The sequence below is a fragment of the Myxocyprinus asiaticus genome, chromosome 4 (genome assembly GCF_019703515.2).
Source record: "Myxocyprinus asiaticus isolate MX2 ecotype Aquarium Trade chromosome 4, UBuf_Myxa_2, whole genome shotgun sequence".
In the NCBI taxonomy this organism is placed as follows: domain Eukaryota; kingdom Metazoa; phylum Chordata; class Actinopteri; order Cypriniformes; family Catostomidae; genus Myxocyprinus; species Myxocyprinus asiaticus.
In genome coordinates this window covers 2,038,113-2,058,526 of record NC_059347.1, presented here as the reverse complement: position 1 = coordinate 2,058,526, position 20,414 = coordinate 2,038,113, and the positions used below count along the sequence as shown (strand labels likewise).

The following is a 20,414-nucleotide window of genomic DNA, read 5'->3' as shown; positions in this document are numbered from 1 at the left end:
GTTTTGCATGATTCAAATGCAACATTCATACACTGTGTTTATTTGGAGTGCTGCAGTTGCCCTACTCCTAACCATATACCCCTAACCTAACCCTAACCCTATCCTTATCCTACCTATAACCTTAACCTAGACATCAGCAAATGCAAATCCTGTGAGAGTTTTGCAGAACAAGGTAGAAATCCATTTAGAAGTCCAGTTTCCTACAGATGCACAGTTCTACTTGTCTTGCCAGCCCAACGACACCACGATGGCTGCTCGAATCTCGGCCTGTTTGGCAGACATCTCGGCCTGGATGAAGGAACACCACCTGCAACTCAACCCAGGGAAGACTGAGCTCCTCGTCTTTCCAGCCAACCCTGCTGTTGAACTCAACATCACCATGCAGCTGGGTTCAACTACAGTAACGCCTTCCAAAGCGGTCAGAAATCTAGGGGTAACCATCAATAAGCAACTCAATTTCACAGACCACATCTCAAAGACAGCATGATCATGTAGATTTACAATCTACAATATCAGGAAAATAAGACCCTTCCTCTCTGAACATGCCACACAACTTCTTGTTCAGTCACTTGTCATAACTAGACTGGACTACTCTAACGCTCACATTGCAGGCATCACTGCATGCGCAATTAGGTCCCTGCAAATTATCCAGAATGAAGCAGCACGTCTGGTCATTAATGAACCAAAGAGAGCACATGTTACACCCCTCCTTGTCTCTCTCCACTGTCTGCCGGTTAATGCACGTATCGAATTCAAGTCTCTGATGCTGGCATACAGAACAGTCACTGGGTCTGCTCCAGCATAGCTAAAATCATTTCTGCAGAGCTACGTTCCCACCAGAAACCTGCGGTCGGCTAATGAGCGGCGCCTTGTTGTACCAACACAAAGAGGCACCAAAACACTTTCCCGGACTTTAGGTTTCACTGTACCACATTGGTGTAATGACCTTCCGAACTCCATCCATGAAGCAGACTCACTCTCTGTCTTCAAAAAATGGCTAAAAACACATCTTTTCCATGAGCACCTAACCATTCACTCATAAAGTTTTTTTTTTTTTTTTAAATAATATATTTTCTTGTTGCACTCTAATCTGTCTTGGATACTGCTATTCTGATGCTAGTGAAACTTTGTAATGCAGCACTTTTCATACCACTGTCTCCTTAAGATGAATCACTTATGATGTATTATTCCTATTTTGTAAGTCACTTTGGATAAAAGTGTCTGCCAAATGAATAAATGTAAATGTCCTACCGACAATAATGATAATGTGGTGGCTTCATGAGTGCTTGTCTTGTAAAAGCAGCATACCAATGGATTTAATATTTTTTACTCAACTGGATTTTCTCTTGAGTGCAGACTTCCAGTTTGGACAATTCAGTGTAAATTCTGTGCAAAGACAAAGCCACATATAAGTTGTACCGAAATATGCTGGATCTGAGCCTGAAAGTGTGATATGACGTGGTTGTGTTTTTCTTCTTACATTTGCCTTTTCTGACACTATCGTTAAGGTTTAGGTTAGAGAGGATTTAACTCTCTTTTAATGCCACACAGTGGACACCACCCTGGAACTGCCGCGATACGTGAAATGAAGCACATAATATTATTTTGCAATCATTTTGCCACAGTCATATAATGTTCGTGAGATCAGGCTCAGTATAAAAGGCGGTTCTTATCCTTTGGTTCTGAATAAATGAAAAGCAGCATCAGATCAGCTTTTGTCATTGTCACGGCAGAGCATATATTTTATAAATCATAATTTCATATATTATTTATAATTTCATATCATTCATGCCATGTTTCATATTTAAAGCGTACATTTCAAAACATTATTCCTGCAATAATATTCCCTTTTTAAATGTACCTTTTCGTGGTATATAGTGGTTACAGTTGTTGATTCTTATCAGTTGCATTCAGTTCTGAACTAAAGCAGAGAATGAAATGTGGACTTGTCTCGTTTTTGCAGGACCTCCAACTGGGACATACAAGCATGTGAGTGCAGGAGACGAATCAAAGAAAAGTTCATTTATTTATTAAAAACTAAACAGACATTCAGCTTAGGTGATGATTGTAGGTGTAGATATTCTGAGTGCTTTCCAAATTAAACCAGACTGATCTCACAGTGAATTCGGACATGGTAGCTTGACTTCTCTTGAGCTAAACTACCGAAATTTGAAGCACTGTCCCAGTGGCCGAAGTGGGAAGTGATTTTGAACAAAAGCACATGTGTGAGCTCCAGTTTCCAGGTGAAATGCCTACAGAGGGGTGCCAAAAGCAAGTTGTGAAGCAAGTTGTTTTTAGCCATAAAGGATGTTATACAGTGAGGAGGAATGCATATCTTATTCATTTTATTTTACATATTTTATTATTTTTTAAAATGTTTCCCCTAACCCATACTCCAAATCCCTAAACCTAACCATCATTAGAGTAAATATGTAATATAAGAGGGAAAATGGCACGTCCAAATTACGCTTGTCACTGGTTATGGGAATACGTTTACTTCCTGGTTTCAATGTGGGATGAGAACCCGGGTCTCCAACGTTGCTGACACAATGTGCTATGAGTCACATCACAGGAGAAGGTAAACACACTTGAACAGATGCAAAAATGTCTAAAAAAGGGATGCCGCTTGTTAGTAACTGCATAACAGTGTTCTGGAACATTCAGAAGCAACATGCAAACTTCCCGTGTGATCGTGTTGATTAAACAGACTTTTATGAAGGTCTGAAACTACTTCATTTGTGATTTTTCTAACCTGTGGGAGTCTACGTACTTCCTTTCATAGGTGACTAAGTAAGATTGACTGGGCTTCTGTGGTTTGGTTTAGTTTTGTTTGGAATCCATGTAACTGGAGGCGTGTGAGAGTCAGCACAAACACACAGAGTGAATGAAATGTAAAAGCAAAGCTAATCTGAGCGGATCTAAACTCTGCTTAGTTTACGGGACAGTTTCCGATAGTGGATTTGTCAGTAAAACACTTGTTCGCTCTGTTTAAACAGACTAGCATGAGTTTACGACGCTCCCAGATGCTCCAGAGGCATGTAAATGAGTCTGAGACAATACACAGATTACACACGCAGGTGTCCGCTGAGTGAACCATGAGAGAGATTACTGTTTAAACTCTCAGATTTACTTCTGTAGCATCACCGATGTGAATGTATGTGAGGGATGTTTTTTTTTTTTTTTTCATCAGTGATGCAAAATGAATTTCCTGTAGTGGGTTTTGTTTGTGTGTGGTCCGTTACATCTCACCTGTGATTTCAAGCAGCTTTGCTTTTTTGATATTTGATTTATAAGAAAACCATTGTAGAATGTCTCTATGTTTTCATTTCTGCAGACGTGATTTATTATTATCAAACCTCATTTTGGTCAAATTCTAAGGTAGCATCACATGTATCCTTAATTGAATAGAAAATTCCAGAATGCATTGTGACCACAATGGAAATAAAATTAGATAAAAGAAAGAAATGTCTCTCTATTTAGGAAAGGTCATTTATGATGATGAAAAATTATAATCATGTTTAAAGATCATTCAGTATCGGAAAAGATTTGATAAAATAGTTCAAATCAAATTAAAATATACCTTGTAGAGCATATTTAAAATGAGTTAATAATTAATATGAATTAATTCATGTTATTTCAGTAGATGATGTCAAAATTATGGCATTAGTTTATCATTTTAATTGTTGGATACAGTTGAGAATATCAAAACCTCTGAGGTGGGATAGGCTGCAATCACCATTTTTAAGGAATATTCCAGGTTCAATACAAGTTAAACTCAATCGGTAGTATTTGTGGCATAATGTTGATTACCACAGAAAATAGTTTTAACTCGTTTATTTACAAATTGCAGTTACAATGAAGCACTGGAAGTAAATGGTGTCAGTACAAAAACAATTAAATACACTCTTGTGGCAGCGGGACGTGGTCGAGCGTTCGTCCGAGAGAGAGAAAGCGGTAAGGGTGCATACACCTGAGCCAGATAATGATTAACACCTGTTTCCAATTGCAGTGAGCTTGGGGAGAGCGGTATAAAAGAGACCACACCAACGGCAAGAGGACAGAGAGAGTCAGGGACAAAGAGTCCTGTTGTGAAGCTGTTCTGTTATTGTGAAGCTGAAAAGCTGATGTATTATTGAGAAGCTGTAAAGCACTGGAGTTTATTAAATAAAAGCCTTACCTGTGAGTGGAAGAAACCAGTTCCCTGTGTCCTCCTTCCCCTCCTGGCATGAATTTTGTTACACTAGTGCAGAAACCTAGGAACTGAATCGAAGAAAGTATGCCTCATGGAGTCCTTGCCATTGGCTGAAGTCCTCAAGTCCCTCGCCGGCCTGCACCACTCCCACCAACAGGCCCTGCTTGAGCTTCAACAAGACTAAGATCGCCGCTTCCACGAGATCTTCAGAGTTCAAGCAGAGGACCGGCAGGCAATCAGGAGCCTCCTCAGCCAGGAGAAATCCCCGGCCACGACCCCGGACAACAGCAGCCCCATGCCCCTGCCCACGCTCATGAAGATGGGGGCGGATGATGACCCAGAAGCCTTCCTCAACCTCTTTGAGCAAACTGCTGAGATCTGGGGTTGGCCGCATGCTCAATGGGCAGCCCGGCTAATTCCTTTGTTGTCTGGGGAAGCCCAACTTGCAGCTCTACAACTGCCGGCGGCTAGTCTCCAGGTTTACAGCGACTTGAAGAAGACCATCCTGCAGTGTGTCGGCCGGAGCCCAGAACAGTACCGTCAGCTCTTCCGGTCAATGAAGTTGGAAAGGACCGGCCGCCCATTTGCCTTCTCTCAACGACTCCGCAATGCCTGCCGGAAATGGCTGCTGGTGGGGGACAGCGACGTCGAGGGAGTTGTTGACCAGGTGGTGCAGGAGTTCCCAAAAGGGATTTCCCTCTTGAGCAGTCGAGCTCAAGAGGGAACCCAGCTGTTAATACTGCAGAGCCGCCGGGAGATGTTGTTCCAGGCAGCTCATTATAATCTGATGGCGGGTCACTTAGGGGAGAGGAAAACACTGAGCCGACTACTGGCCTGTTTTTATTGGCCGGGCATTCGCGGCGATGTTCCCAGTTGGTGTGCGGCGTGCTGTGAATGTCAGCTGGTGAATCCACCGGCCACCCCAAGAGCACCATTGCGGACCCTTCCATTAATTGAGGTCCCCTTCAAAAGAATTGGCATGGACCTCGTTAGGCCATTAGACCGGACTACATGCGGACATTGCTTTGTATTGGTCCTGGTGGACTATGCAACACGATATCCTGAAGCGGTGCCTCTGCGCAACATCTCAGCATGCAGTGTTGCGGAGGCACTCTTCAAAATTATCTTCCGAGTGGGGATTCCGAAAGAAATCCTCACTGATCACGGCATGACATTTATGTCACGGACACTCCACGAACTCTACGAATTATTGGGTATTAAATCGGTTCACACCAGTGTGGCCTGGTGGAGCGATTTAATAAAACCCTGAAGAATATGATTCGTAAGTTTGTACACCAAGATGCTAGAAATTGGGATAAGTGGCACAAGCCCCAGTTGTTTGCAGTGCAAGAGGTCCCGCATGCCTCCACCAGGTTTTCCCCATTCGAGCTGCTGTATGGGCAGCGCCCGCACGGGGTGCTCGATGTCATACGGGAAACCTGGGAGGAGGGACCTTCAACCAGTAAAAACGAAATTCAATATGTTCTTGATCTTAGAGCAAAACTCCACAATCTGGGGCAACTAACACAGGAGAATTTGCTCCAAGCTCGAACGTCAGAGCCGCCTGTACAACAGGGGTACTCGGCTACGTGAGTTTGCATTGGGAGATAAAGTGTTCGTATTACTCCCTATATTGAGCTCCAAATTACTCGCTAAGTGGCAAGGACCCTTTGAGGTCACACGTCTAGTGGGAGATCTCAATTATGAGGTGAAGCGAACCGATAGAGGGGGCACACATCAAAAATACCACCTCAACCTCCTGAAATTATGGAGGGAGGCGGTCCCTGTGACATTGTCTAGGTTAGTTCCGGAGAGGGCGGAGCTCAGGCTGGAGGTAAACACAAAACTCAATCATATCACCCCGGTCACTTGTGGAGACCACCTCTCACGTATCAAGTCACAGAGGTTGCCAAGTTGCAACAGGAATTTGCAGACATGTTTTCCCCTCTGCCAGGTCGTACAAACCTCATCCAGCACCACATCGAAACTGAGCCTGGGGTAGTGGTATGTAGCCATCTCTACCGACTGCCCGAACACAAAAAAAATAGTTTGGGAAGAATTGGATGCAATGCTCGTTATGGGGGCAATAGAGGAATCCCACAGCGATTGGTCCAGCCCGGTTGTTCTGGTTCCTAAGAGCGACGGGTCTGTACGGTTCTGTGTGGATTATAGAAAAGTTAACGTGGTGTCTAAATTTGATGCCTACCCAATGCCTCGTGTTGATGAGTTGCTCGATCGGTTGGACACCGCTCAATTTTATTCGACACTGGATTTAACAAAGGGTTTTGGCAGATCCCCTTGACACCAATATCCCATGAAAAAACGGCCTTCTCCACACCATTTGTGACGCTTCTGTTTGGTTTATTTGGGGCCCCGGCTACATTTCAGCACCCCATGGACCGAATTCTCAGACCGCATTCAGCACATTCAGCATCTGAGGGCGGTTCTGAGGTCACTGCAACGGGCAGGACACACAGCAAACCCCAAGAAGTGCGCAATTGGACAGGTGGAGGTACGGTATCTGGGGTTCCACTTGGGCCAAGGGCAGGTGTGTCCCCAAATTGTCAAAACTGCGGCGATTGTGACCTGCCCAAGACCCAAGACCAAAAAGGGGGTGAGACAGTTCCTGGGGCTGGCTGGCTGGCTATTATAGGAGATTTGTGCCTAATTATTTGTACGTCACTAGCCTGCTGACTGATCTCACTAAAAAGGGAGCTCCAGACCTGGTCCAGTGTACGGAGCAGTGTAAACAAGCGTTTACGCAAATTAAAGCTGCACTTTGTGGGGGGCTGCTTTTACATTCACTCAATTTCTCTCTCCCTTTTGTGTTACAGATGGACGCTTCAGATAGAGGGGCTGGGCGGTGCTCTCGCAGGTGGTGGAGGGGGAAGAGCGCCCCTTCCCATTGAAAAGGATTGTCTCGCCATCAAGTGGCGGTCCTCACTCTCCAGTACTACCTGTTGGAGCGGGCCTTCACTCTCTGCTCAGATCACACCCCACTCCTATGGCTCCACCGCATAAAAGATACCAATGCGCGGGTCAACCGTTGGTATCTGCTCTTCAGCCGTTTAAGTTCAAGGTGGTCCTCAGACCGGGAGCGCAGATGGCTGGGGGGGTAGACATGCCGGATGTCTCCCCATACACCTGAGCCAGATAATGATTGACAGAAATAGAAATCTAGTTAAAGATAATGAATGCATGTTTTCCAGTTTTTCCACAATACAATGATGAAAAAGCAATATTTACCTACATTTATTTTACAAAACTTTTATTCTTCTTCTTTTTAATTGAACAGGGTATGCAAAACCTACTGCTTCACTCAATAACATTTCAGAATTCAGTTGTTATTTATTATTATTATAACCCATCAATTATTTATTAATGTCCACATTGTCAAAATAATATGATACAGTATTATTATTATTATTATTTTGAGGATTTGTTGTATGCAATTACGCGTTCGGTGTGAACGGCCCCTCATCCGTTTGCACGTATCTGTGAGTGTGAGTGCATGGGCGATACAAGTTCGAAAGGCTGCATATTTTTTCATAAATTACAAACCCGAACCCAAGGTCCTACTTGAAAAACTAACCCAAGCCCGGCGGACCTCTAATGTGAACAGCTCTGAGAGCGCTGACAACAGCGTATTCGCACGTGTACCCAGAACATGTTACTCCTCCAGTGGCAATTGTAGCTTTCCTAATGGGGCGGGCGGGGGGGCCCCCGACATCTGGGGCCCCACGCAATTGCGTGGTTTGCATGGTGGTTAAAACTGCTACTGCAGAGAGAGTCAGGGACAAAGAGTCTTATTGTGAAGCTGTTCTGTTATTGTGAACCTGAAAAGCTGATGTATTATTGTGAAGTTGTAAAGCACTGGAGTTTATTCATTAAAAGCCTTACCTGTGAGTAGAAGAAACCAGTTCCCTGTGTCCTCCTTCCCCTCCTGGCGTGAAGTTTGTTACAACTCTGTTTCAAAAGTATAGCTACAATATGTAAATATTATACACCTTAACATGATTTTAGTGTGATATCGCTTATTAACCTTATCTGTGGAAAGTTATATCCAAAATTACAACTTTATTGCCATGACAACACAAAGCCAGTAAATTAGCAGTTTTATCACATATTGTATATGTTTTGTGACTATGATTTTAAAACAGTGAGCATTTTAACGTTTACAGATTGACCTCATTCACTTCCATTGTGTCTCACTGTAACCCAGATTTTTAAATAAACCCGGGAGCTGGAAATATTTTCTGTGGTAATCAAAATTCTACAAACACTGTCAACATTGAGCTCAAAGGAATATTCCGGGTTCAATACAAGTTAAGCTCAATCGGCAGCATTTGTGGCATAATGTTGATTACCAAAAAATACAAACAAAGGCACGCAAATCCAGTTTACCAGGTGTTAGGATGCAAACTCCAAAAAACTCACAGTCTAAAATTATAAACAAAGGAGATGCACACCTAGAACAAAATTCCCATCAAAAGGATTTTAATATAAGTAGTGACGTTTCGAGCATCCCGCTCTCGTCTGATGATGGGAAGTTCTAGGTGTGTGTCTCCTTTGCTTCTACTTTTACAATATGTATTACCACAAAAATTTAGACTCATTCCTCCTTTTTTCTAAAAAAAAGCAAAAATCGAGTTACAGTGACACTTACAATGGAAGTCAATGGGGGCCAATTTTTGGAGGGTTTAAAAGCAGAAATGTGAAGCTTATAATTTTATAAAAGCACTTAGAGTAATTGTCCTCTTAAAACTACCCTGGTGTTATTTGAGCTGTAAATTAGTTAAATTGTTGTTTTCGGGTTTATGCCGTATGTTGTCATGGCAACAAAATAAAAAACAATATCACTTTACACAAAAGATTAGTAAGTGATTTTATCACACAGCTCTCTGGAATACTGGATTCTAATTGGTCAATGGGGCCATATAGTGGTCTGATATTTCTGACTAACAACCGCACGTCCACGTATCAGACCGCTCATCCAGGTACTGCGAGTCATCTTTTCTGCTTCTTGGATCACTGTGCGATCTCTAAAAGTAAGCTCATAAAATAAATTACTCCAATCAATGTTTCATGTGCATTTATTTATTTATTTGGCAAGTTGTCTTGTAATAAGATGGATAATGAGGAGTCAGACATTCATTAATTACAAAAAAACAAAAAAACAAACACCAGCAGAATTCTGAAGCAAACCGAAGGTGGAATTCAACTGTTCAGGGATTTATTCTTCTCACATAATTACATCATTTCAACGCAAATCAATATTTTATGTCCATGTATTTATTGGTTTCGTTAGTAGCCATGTAATAAGCGGGATAATGTACAGTCAGATGGTTGTTATCGCTAAATAAACCCCTACAGTGTGATACAAGAGTCATCCACTTCGCTTCAGTGTCCCAATCACCCTGTCGGGGTTTATTGTGCAATAACAACCGGCTGACGTCACATTATCCCTTACATATCCCACTAAAATCATGTTAACACACATATTGTTTATGTCTTGTGGCTATAGTTTTGAAACAGTAAGTATTTTAACCTTTGTGTCTCACTGGAACACAGATTTGTGCTTTTTTTTTTTTAAAGGAAGGTTGGGATGAGTCTAAATAAATTTTCGTGGTAATCAACATTGTCACAAATGCTGTTGATTGAGCATATTGAGAATGTGTTAACATAAACTTGTATTGAACCTGGAATATTAAGGGGGGTCTCCAACATTTCTAATAGTTTGCACAAAAAACTGCCTCTAAAGCTTTTTTAAAAAAGTTTTGTGACACTAAAGTATACCATATTCCATAGGATGCTGCCATAGAAGTTAGTATGGTCTATGTAAGTAGTATACAGCAAGCCGGCTCACTATTTGGAACAGAGCTGGTGTAAGTCAGTTGTAATAACAGATCTCACAGCTGATTTGGTGTCAGATGGTGAGAGTAAATGAGTGGTGACAGTAACTCTTCCCCAGAGTCCCACACATTACCCGCTGCATTCACGACTAATGGAGCAGAGAGAGAGAGAGAGAGAGTCTGCTGGTCCTCTGGGGTGCACAATATTACTCAAAAGCTCTCATGAGTAAACAATCAATTAACTCTGATAATGAGTGATATCCTCTGCTGGGAAATTGAGGCGGTTTGGAGAAATGAACAGATTTAATGTGTTACATGTTCTTCTGGTGGTATCTGACAACATGTGTTGGTTGTAACATATCAGTCTGAACTAATAAATATCATAAAGTTTGCTGAAGTAATCATAAAGGTTTCATGAAATTATAGCTACCTGTGCAACAAACCATGATATCTGAGGGATTTTAAGCCAGAAGCAAACATGAGTTGCACCTACAACTCCATGCATAAAAGAAACTTAAACGTATAAAGACAACACAAGATTTCTACACTATCTGAAGAAAATTTGAGTGGTGCTTGCCTGTGCAAAGTTCTGTACCACAATGTTAGGGTGTTGCTATGCATTTTCTAAGGTGTTCTAAATGGTTTTCAGTGTTTTGCTGTGTAGGGTATTGCAAGATGGTTGCTAGGGCATCGCTAGGGTGTACTTGGTGGTTGCTAGATTATTGCTAAGTGGTTGCTAGGGTGTTGTTAGGATGTTCTTGGTGGTTGCTAGGGCATTATTAGGTGGTTGCTAAGGCGTTGCTTGGTGGTTGCTAGGGCTGTTCTGGATGGTTGCTAGGGTGTTCTACGTGGTTGCTAGGATAGTATTAGGTGGTTGCTAGAGTGTTTTGGGTGGTTGCTATGGTGTTTTCGGATGTTGCTATGGCGTTGCTCAGTGTTGCTAGGGTGTTCTTGGATTTTGCTAAGGCATTGCTCGGTGGTTGCTAGAGTGTTATAGGTGGTTGATAGGGTGTTCTGGGTTGTTGCTAGGGCATTGCTAGGTGGTTGCTAGGGCACTGCTCAGTGGTTGATAGGGTGTTCTCTTGGTTTCTGGGGCATTACTGGGTGGTTTCTGGAGTGTTCTGAGTGGTTGCTAGAACATTGCTAGGTGGTTGGTAGGGCATTGATAGGTGATTGTTATAGTATTCTTGTTGGCTGCTAGAGCATTGCTAAGTGGTTGCTAGGGTGTTCTTGGTGGTGTCCAGGGTGTTCTTGGTGGTTGCTCGGTGGTTGCTACGATGTTGTGGATTGTTGCAACTTTGGCATTGCTGGGTTGTTACTAGAATGTTCTGGGTTATTATTGAGTAGATGACCAGTTTAAAAGAGTCTGCTTTCAAATATCTCTGATATTCCTTCGTTCAATCTAAGGCTATGCAATTTTTTTCTGGTGAAAATATAAAAAATATTGGATATCGTTTGACATATGCCCACTACAGCTATTTTGTGATACTCTTTTAGTACAATCAATATAAGGCGCATGCCTAGATGATACGCACAGATGAGGACAGCGTCCACATCTCGAGAAAATCTTGGCCACGTGCGGACTGTGCTGATGACGAAATTTGCTTCACGCATGCTGTGCACGAGCAATCAGCAACGTTGACAGCCGAAGTATGCTTTGGCCTTAAGTTACAGCACACCTCTCCTCAACAAGACATATCATTCCTGTCTGGAGCACAAACGCTGCAGGACTACTTACACACTGAACGTTTCATATTTCGGGTTATGAGTTCAAATCATCACTAAAATGACATCACTCTTTTCGTGCACCATTTTCACTGCTCAGTCATTAAAGAAGGATTAGTGATGTTTATGTTGCACTATTCAAATAAGAATTTGAAACCGCTACAGAGCCAACGGTGTTTACACTCCTCTGGAAGTCAGCCCACAGAAGGATTACTTACAGCTGACTGAAACTAGTATAGGAGAAAGTCTTCATCACTGCATCTTAAACAGTAACACTGAAACACTCACGGTTTCCCTGTGCATTATTTTCAGAGGTGCTTACAGAATCACTGCACTAAAAACATGATTCAAATCTTTCCAAACATCTGAAGCACATTTATAAAGACTGATAATCAAGCTCATTTATTATCAAGAGGTGTAGTAATCACCAGCTATCTCATTAGGCCCTTTTGAGTGCTCTGCGTTCCCGCGGGGGCCCTTTATGTCTATGAGGTGTTAACAGCTCCCCGGGGCCGCAGCTTGCCCCGCGCAGACCCTCACAGCACACAGACACAGATGGCCTCTACAGACGGCACACTTTTCAATTACCACATGTGAAGAGCCCATTCCTCACTCTGTGTGTGTGTGTGTGTGTGTGTGTGTGTGTGTGTGTGTGTGTGAAATACCCACGCTGCAGCAGCCCACACATATGCCATTAGAATATCAATCTCTGCTTGAGTATCTGTATGTGGAGGTCATTTTTACACAGCTGTAGGTTTGTGCTGTGAGCATGTGCTTGGTGAAGATTGATTGGGCCGGTTTGATGTGATGATAAATCATGGTGCGTTATGAGTCAGTGTTCCGATCTGTGCCGCCCACATGCATCTATCGCGAACTGGACTCGCAGGGAGTCTGAGGGGCACGCATCAGGCTGACAGGCCGGGTGCACGCTCGTTAGCGTTTCATTTCAATACAGCGTTATCACAGCTGTGCGGGATGATGGAGATGAGATTATGATTATTGCAGAACATAACCAAAAACAGGAACAAACCCTTTTTCAATTGTTCTGGAGTGAAAATGTTATTTTTAAATGCTGGGAGCCTGTTACTAACGCTATTTTGTTCCGTTCTTTTTTTTTTCTTCTTTTTTTTAAATTAAAAACCAAAGACCCTCTGTCTTTTGTTTAGTAGAACACAAGCATGTGCTTTGATTGTGAAGGAAACTGCTGTATCATGCAATTCTTTTGGGCTTATTTTTCGAGACCAGGCCACTTTTCTCTCTAGCGAAATCTGGCAACACTGCAGCTGGTAACTAGTTGCCATTTTGTAAGGAGGCTGCAGAACACTGGAGCCATAAAAACTGCTCAGAACAAACTGAAATGAAAAACCTTTGTTTATAGTCCCTGCAAATTTTTGCAAAAACAATTTGATCAGTTACAGTCGCCAAAAAGATGATTTTTTGTTTTAATCAACAAAAAGCCCTAAAAAGTAGAAATAATATGCCTTCCCATGAATAATCTCTGCATGCAGGTGCACTGAACATTGCTACCGGAAACGCAAGAGTCGCAGTAAAATCTGTTGTGCAAATAGTCCATTATGAAAGAAATGATAATGTAATGTTGCATAACAGGGTGGAAGTATCACTGAAATACATTACAGGTAGCTATTTTGTTAGTTGTATATATTCTCTGCTTGCAAATTAATTATTAACATTTAATTAAAAAAAAACTGCATTGTAATAGTGTATTCCCCTCTGTTTGACATGTTTGCAAAATTGTTTGGTGTGGTGGAAATGACACCACAACTGTGGGATCATTTTCACACAATAAATATTGAAATGGTTCATTTTTATTTCACTCTTTGTTTAGATGAATATAATTTATATTTATATTAGTTTAGGATTAGGATTTTCATAGTTTAATATTGAAAGTCTGGGACTGGGACAAGAATGAAATATACATAAAATAATACATAAAATAGTCATAAAATATACATAAAAGTAATTTGTAAAATAACTGAAGAAAACCTGGTAAAAAGTTTCCAAGTCAGTTTAAATGAGACCTTCATAGAACAAAGTCAAAAAGGAAATCTATTTGTTTTAATAAAAATCACCACCTGGGACATGAAAGTGCTCGAAGTTGAAGAAACTTGTAAAAGCTGCCGTTAGTGCATACTAGCAGGCTGGAATGCAATATACAGAAATCATGTAGACTTACTACTGTTAAGCGAACATTAATCATTCAAGAAAAAGGGCATTCATTTAAAAGAGATTTTACTGTAGATATAATGCCATTTGTGTATAAAAGAATTCATTAAGATGACAAATAGCAATTGAGGACATGAGAAAACATGTTCTCTCATAAGAAAGTGAAATACCTTAAAATACCATATAGTCAAGAAGGGACTTCTTTGCAGATCCTACAATGCTACATTATAAAGAGCCATTGAAGAACCTTTATTCTTAAGAGTATATTGGTGTCATAGAAAATGTATTTAGACATCAGGTTTCATGATTTTGCAGGGCTTTTATATAACCGACATGAATTCTATTCATCGTTGTCGCTGCACTGTTCCTTTGGAGAAATTACTGGTAGTTTTTCTGGACAATTCATACATGTGACCTTGCTGATCACAAACTACATGCCTGTTATTTTCCCCCTGATGGTTTGACCTTTAATTACAACCCTGACTTGTTGTCCAGAACACTTTGCTTGTGTGTTGTTATGTGCATTGTGTTGATATGCTGCACATGCCACATTAATTGCTGCTTGTGTTGTTCTTTTGTTGACAACAAACCAATGAGGTGGTGAGTCTCAGTCCAGATCTGAAGAGTTTTCATTACACTGCAGCAGACAGCAGGACATCATTATCACGTAGCACACCTGCATTTAGTTTTACTATTCAGGTGATTTTGTTTAATGATATCTGTTATTTGTGCATAAAGTATTCACAAAGATGTGTACATCTCTAAAGTTGTTCATACAGAAAGGGGATTTAGATAATGATGTTGACATTGACATTGATGTTGTACATATCATTGTATCCAAACGTACAAAAGCGTATGTGTGTTAGAACCACACTTTAACTTTGAATACTTTTGAATATTAATGAGACCACACTGGTCATTCAGATGTTTTTGTTAAATAAATTGCTGTTAGACCTCTAGAACGTGATTTCTCATTAATTAGATTGGACTCAATGAAATAAACTCTTTTTATTTTTGTATGATTTTAGTGTTTAATACCATCATCAGTTATTTCAAACTCCATCTAAATCCCTTGGACTGAAAGATTCTGGAACAATCTAGGTCGGAACATTTGTTTGGCATTTCATTGTTTTTCATAATTCATGTCAGTAAGATGGTCTTAACTAGGAAAGGGTGGGGGCCATTCAGAAGGGCCATAATCCTCAGGTCAAGATGTATTTATTGAAGATTAATATCAGAGCAGCAATCTCATCACGCTGTCTATGATTTTGTCATTTTGTCCAAAGTGTATCCGCGGCACAGACAGAGTCGATGCCATCTAGAATGGAAGACTCACAAATAGTACATAAATAAAATCCTAGCTGCTAATGAACTTTCATGGGGTTCTTGAGGTTGTTAATTAGAACCTCATATAAGGTGAATTAAAGACACTATTTTCTACTTACACATGTAGTTTGTACTAAATGTTTGAGGTTGTCTGTTTGATTTTTAAGAAGAAATTGGAAATACTTGAAGCCTATGTTGTATGTTGCATTATAAAGGTATTATGCATGAATTATAAGGCATTCATTATTCCTCATCATAATACACTTTATAATCACTGTACACTCTCATGATTAATTAAATAATAAGTACTTGAATAGTGTTAAACCTAATATTTATGTAACCAGCTATAATGTTTTTATATGCATTATGCATTATAACACCTATCAACACCCAGCTTACTAAAACCAATATTAAAGGAATGTTCCTGGTTCTACCAGTTAAGCTCAATCATTTGTGGCACAATGTTGAATACCACAAAAAATTATTTCCACTCTTGATTAAATTCTGGGTTGCAGTGAGGCACTTACAAAGGAAGTGAATGGGGCCAATTTTTGGAGGATTTAAATGTGGAAAATATTAAGCTTATAATTATTTTTTTTTTAAGTATTTATATTCATTCTTTTGTTAAAATGCTTTTTATTTAGGGTTACGGAGTTACGTTGTCATGGGAACAAAGTTGTTAAAAAACATATCACCAAAACATCTGAACATACACTTTTCCTCATATTCAGTTGTCTGACATGGTGCTTGTATTAAATTCACTTTCCAGTAACAGAAAAGAAATGTTATACCTTTAAAAAGAAGCTCAATACTAATGCAATTGTGTGATTCATCACTCCTCTTTATACATGCACTGTGTTTTGAACAGGCCATAATGTGTTGTATGTAAATTCTCTGGATTGGTAGAAGAGAGATTTCCTTTTCTGGCTATAACAAAAGGGCACGCAGTAATATTGCATATGTAGAGTGGCTGAATTAATCTCATTGTCCTAATGGAACTATCAAGAACACAGACAGGAGACGGAGGCAGTGACAGGGAGAGATAAATTTATCCAAGCGCAGCAGTTCAAGGTTCAAGGTTCAGCCCTGATCCAAATTATTTATATCCCTAATAAGAGAGTGGTTTGAATAGATTGCTCGTCTCTGACCTTGGGCTTCATTCAAACCTCATCCCACTGAATCCCACTCTATCCAACTGAGTTCCACTGCATTCCATTGAATCCTACATTATCCCAGTGACTCCCACTCTGTCCCATTGTATCCCACTGAATCCCACTGAACGCCCTCTATTGCACTGACTCCCACTGAATCCCATTGTATCCCACTGAATCCCACTGTTTCCCACTGAATCCCATTCTATCCCACTGTATCCCACAGTATCCCACTGACTCCCACTTTATCCCACTGCATCCCACCCTATTCCACTGACTCCCACTGTATCCCACTAAATCACCCTGTTTTTTACTAAATTCCACTGTATCCCACTCTATCCAGCTGAATTCCACTGCATTCCACTGAATCCTGAGTTATCCCAGTGACTCCCACTCTGTCCCATTGTATCCCACTGAATCCCCCTCTACTGCACTGACTCCCACTGTATCCAACTGAATTCCACTGCATTCCACTGAATCCTACATTATCCCAGTGACTCCCACTCTGTCCCATTGTATCCCACTGTATCCCACTGAATCACCCTCTATTGCACTGACTCCCACTGTATCCAACTAAATCCCCGTTTTCTACTAAATTCCACTGTATCCCACTGTATTACACTAAATTCCACTCTATCCCACTGTATCCCACTAAATTCCACTCTGTCCCACTGTATCCCACTACATCCCACTGTATTCCACTAAACCCTCCTGTATATCATTGTATTCCTCTGTATCCCACTGTATTCTACTAAATTCCACACTATCCCACTGTATCCCACTACATCTCAATAAATCTCACTGTATCACACTGAATCCCATTTTATCCCACTGAATCCTACTTTATCCCACTGAATCCCACTTTATCCCACTGAATCCCACTGACTCACGCTCTTTCCCACTACACCCCACTCTATCCCACTGAATACTACTGAATCCATTTGTATCCCTCTGTATCCCACTGAATTCCATTGTATCCCACTGTATCCACCTAAATCCCACTATATTCCACTGACTCCCACTGTATCCAGCTGAATCCCACAGTATCTCACTGAATCCCCCTGTATCTCATTGAATCCCACTGTATCCCACAGAATCTCCCTGTATCTAATTCTATCCCACTGTATCCCACTCTATAAACCTTATTCACAGCAGCTCCATTTTTTTTTATTTTTGACGGGAATGACAACAAGGTTGTGAGGGATAGATGTACAGTCTCTTCAATAGGTTGTTAAATTTTTTTGGATCATTCCATTGATACAACATAAAAAAAATATCTTTCCAAGAAATTTCAGTAGACAAAAAACTCCAGACAACATGAGTTATGGAAAATTAGATGTGATCTTGGAGCGTTTTGATAGCTTTATACAGTGCATGTCATTGAAGAAACAGTAAGTCCATCCCTTAGAGCCTTATTTTCATTCCCATCAAAAATAAAGGTCTATACCAATGTGTCCCATTGTATCCCACTGAATCCAACTGTATCCCACTTTATTCAACTGAATACCACTGTATTTCACTCTATTCCACTGAATCTCACTCTGTCCTACTGTCTCCACCTGAATCCTGCTGTATCCCACTCTATCCTGCTGCATCCCACTCTATCCCACCCAAGAAAGGATGGTGGATGATGTGAAGTGTGTGAGGGAGAGAGCGGGGCTACAGTGGGGAACTTGTTTGCATTCCATATGGAAATGAGGTAGAACACAAGGGTGTGTGAAAGACACAAAAATGCAGCAAAATACAGAGAAACTGAGTATTTGATATCTGAATATTAGATAGATGTTATTAATTTCCAAATCTTAAAAGCTGAAAGCAAAGTACAACATAATCTTGTTTATTTTGCCATCTGCTATGAAAGATTTCACAGGTTGCAGACCTTTAGTTAAGCAATCCGATATGAGAGGTCATTTTATATTGTAAATATAGTGATTGGTAAAGGGTGTTGTCAGGCACAACACACAGTGGAATGTCTTTAATTACCATACTGCACAGCCTCACGTGCCTTGTAGATTTTTAGAACGGTTACATAATAAAGATATTAAGGATACAAATTATTTTTGTAAGATTTTGCAATGTTATTTTATTAAGCAAAATCATGAGATGCAATTCTTACACTAGAAGATATAGTTCCTGACAAGGTTAATAGTTGGTCTCAAAGGGTGCTGTGCAGTAAACTATACAGTAGTCAAGGAAGAGGTGTTTCATGTCATAGCTGTTACTATAGAATTATAGTACTAAAGAATTATGTTGGCATTTGTGGAGTTGCATTAGCATGGTTTAGGTCCTATTTAGCAGACTGTTACTACTTTGTCTATGTAAATGAGGAACTATCAAACCAAAAAAAAGTATGGAGTGCCACAGGGATCAGTTTTAGGGCCTCTGCTTTTCTCCTTGTATATGCTTCCCCTGGGAGATATTATCAGGAATCGTGGAATAAGTTTCCACTGTTATGTCGACGATACCCAACTTTATATTTTTTCAAAACCTGATGAGATTTCACAATTCTCCAAATTAGCAGAGTGTATCAATGAAATCAAAGATTGGAGGGCCAGAAATTTCCTTCTACTCAATTCCGACAAAACAGAGGTACTAATTATTGGACCAAAAACCTCTAAAAATAAGCCGCTAATATATAATTTGACTCTCGATGGATGTACTGTTACATCATCTTCAACAGCAAAGAACTTAGGTGTTATATTTGATACCAATCTGTCCTTTGAAAATCAAATCACCAATGTTTGTAGAACAGCATTCTTCCACCTAAGAAATATTGCTAAATTACGACACCTGCTCTCTGTTGCTGATGCCGAAAAACTAATTCAAGCGCTCATGATCTCAAGACTAGATTATTGTAATGCACTACTGGGAGGATGTCCAGCAAGTTCAATAAATAAACTTCAATTGGTTCAAAATGCAGCAGCCAGAGTGCTGACGAGAACCAAGAAATATGATCATATTAGCCCCATTTTTCATCGTTACATTGGCTACCTGTTAAATTTCGTATTAATTTTAAAATAATGTTAACTATATACAAAGCTTTGAATGGTCTAGCTCCGCAGTACTTAAGTGACCTTCCACCATGCTATATTCCATCACGTTCATTACAATCGCAAAATTCTGACCTGTTAATAGTTCCTAGAATATCAAAATCCACAAAAGGAGGTAGATCCTTTTCATATTTGGCTCCTAAACTATGGAATAGTCTCCCTAACACTGTTCGAGATGCAGACACACTCACTCAGTTTAAGTCTAGACTAAAGACTCATCTATTTAGCCAGGCATACACCTAATTTATCCTTCAGCTCACAATTAGGCTGCTTTAGTTAGGTCTGCTGGAACCAGAAACAGTGATCATGATCTATAACTCTGCAATAAATTGAATGGCATCTATGCTAATATTATTTTATTTGTTTCCCTGTCTCAACCTCGGGACTCCTATACTGAGGTCACCAGAACCAGCTGGATCCAGCTCCATTCCTGCTTCATGTTGGTCTCCACTGCTACGTGTTTCTGAGTGATGATGACTAATAGCAGCCGGTGCCAGCCAAACATCACTTCAGTCTATTACAATGGACTTCAGAGGATGAACTGATGCCAACTCCAACCATAAAAACATGGGATACTTCATATGCCATTGCCTGAACCTTGGATTTAGGATAGACCTCACCGAAATTACCAGCCAGGTTGAACTGCGATGCACCTAACTGATCTCTGCCTGCATCACCTCGGTCTAATGATGGACTACATTCTTGAAATGGAATACATAGTCTATCAATTAATTGCCAACAAAAGCCTTCATCAGCCAACTAACAATGACAGTTGAATCTATGTGAACATCTGCAGTTAATCCAGGATGGACTTCAAAGACATTAGTCATTAATCTTACAGTTCATACAAAATCTTTGTTTTAAACACTGACCCTTAACACTTACTTAGTTTAATAATTTTAAACCATGACTTGCACTATACATAATTAATATT

The 20,414-nt window shown here is 40.5% G+C and overlaps 1 protein-coding gene across 1 annotated transcript in view; it reads right to left on the bottom strand.

Moving 5' to 3' along the window:
• Positions 1–20,414, bottom strand: part of fam78ab (family with sequence similarity 78 member Ab) — a 432,829-nt gene that overhangs the window by 106,340 nt on the left and 306,075 nt on the right. The gene's annotated exons all lie outside the window — the stretch shown is intronic.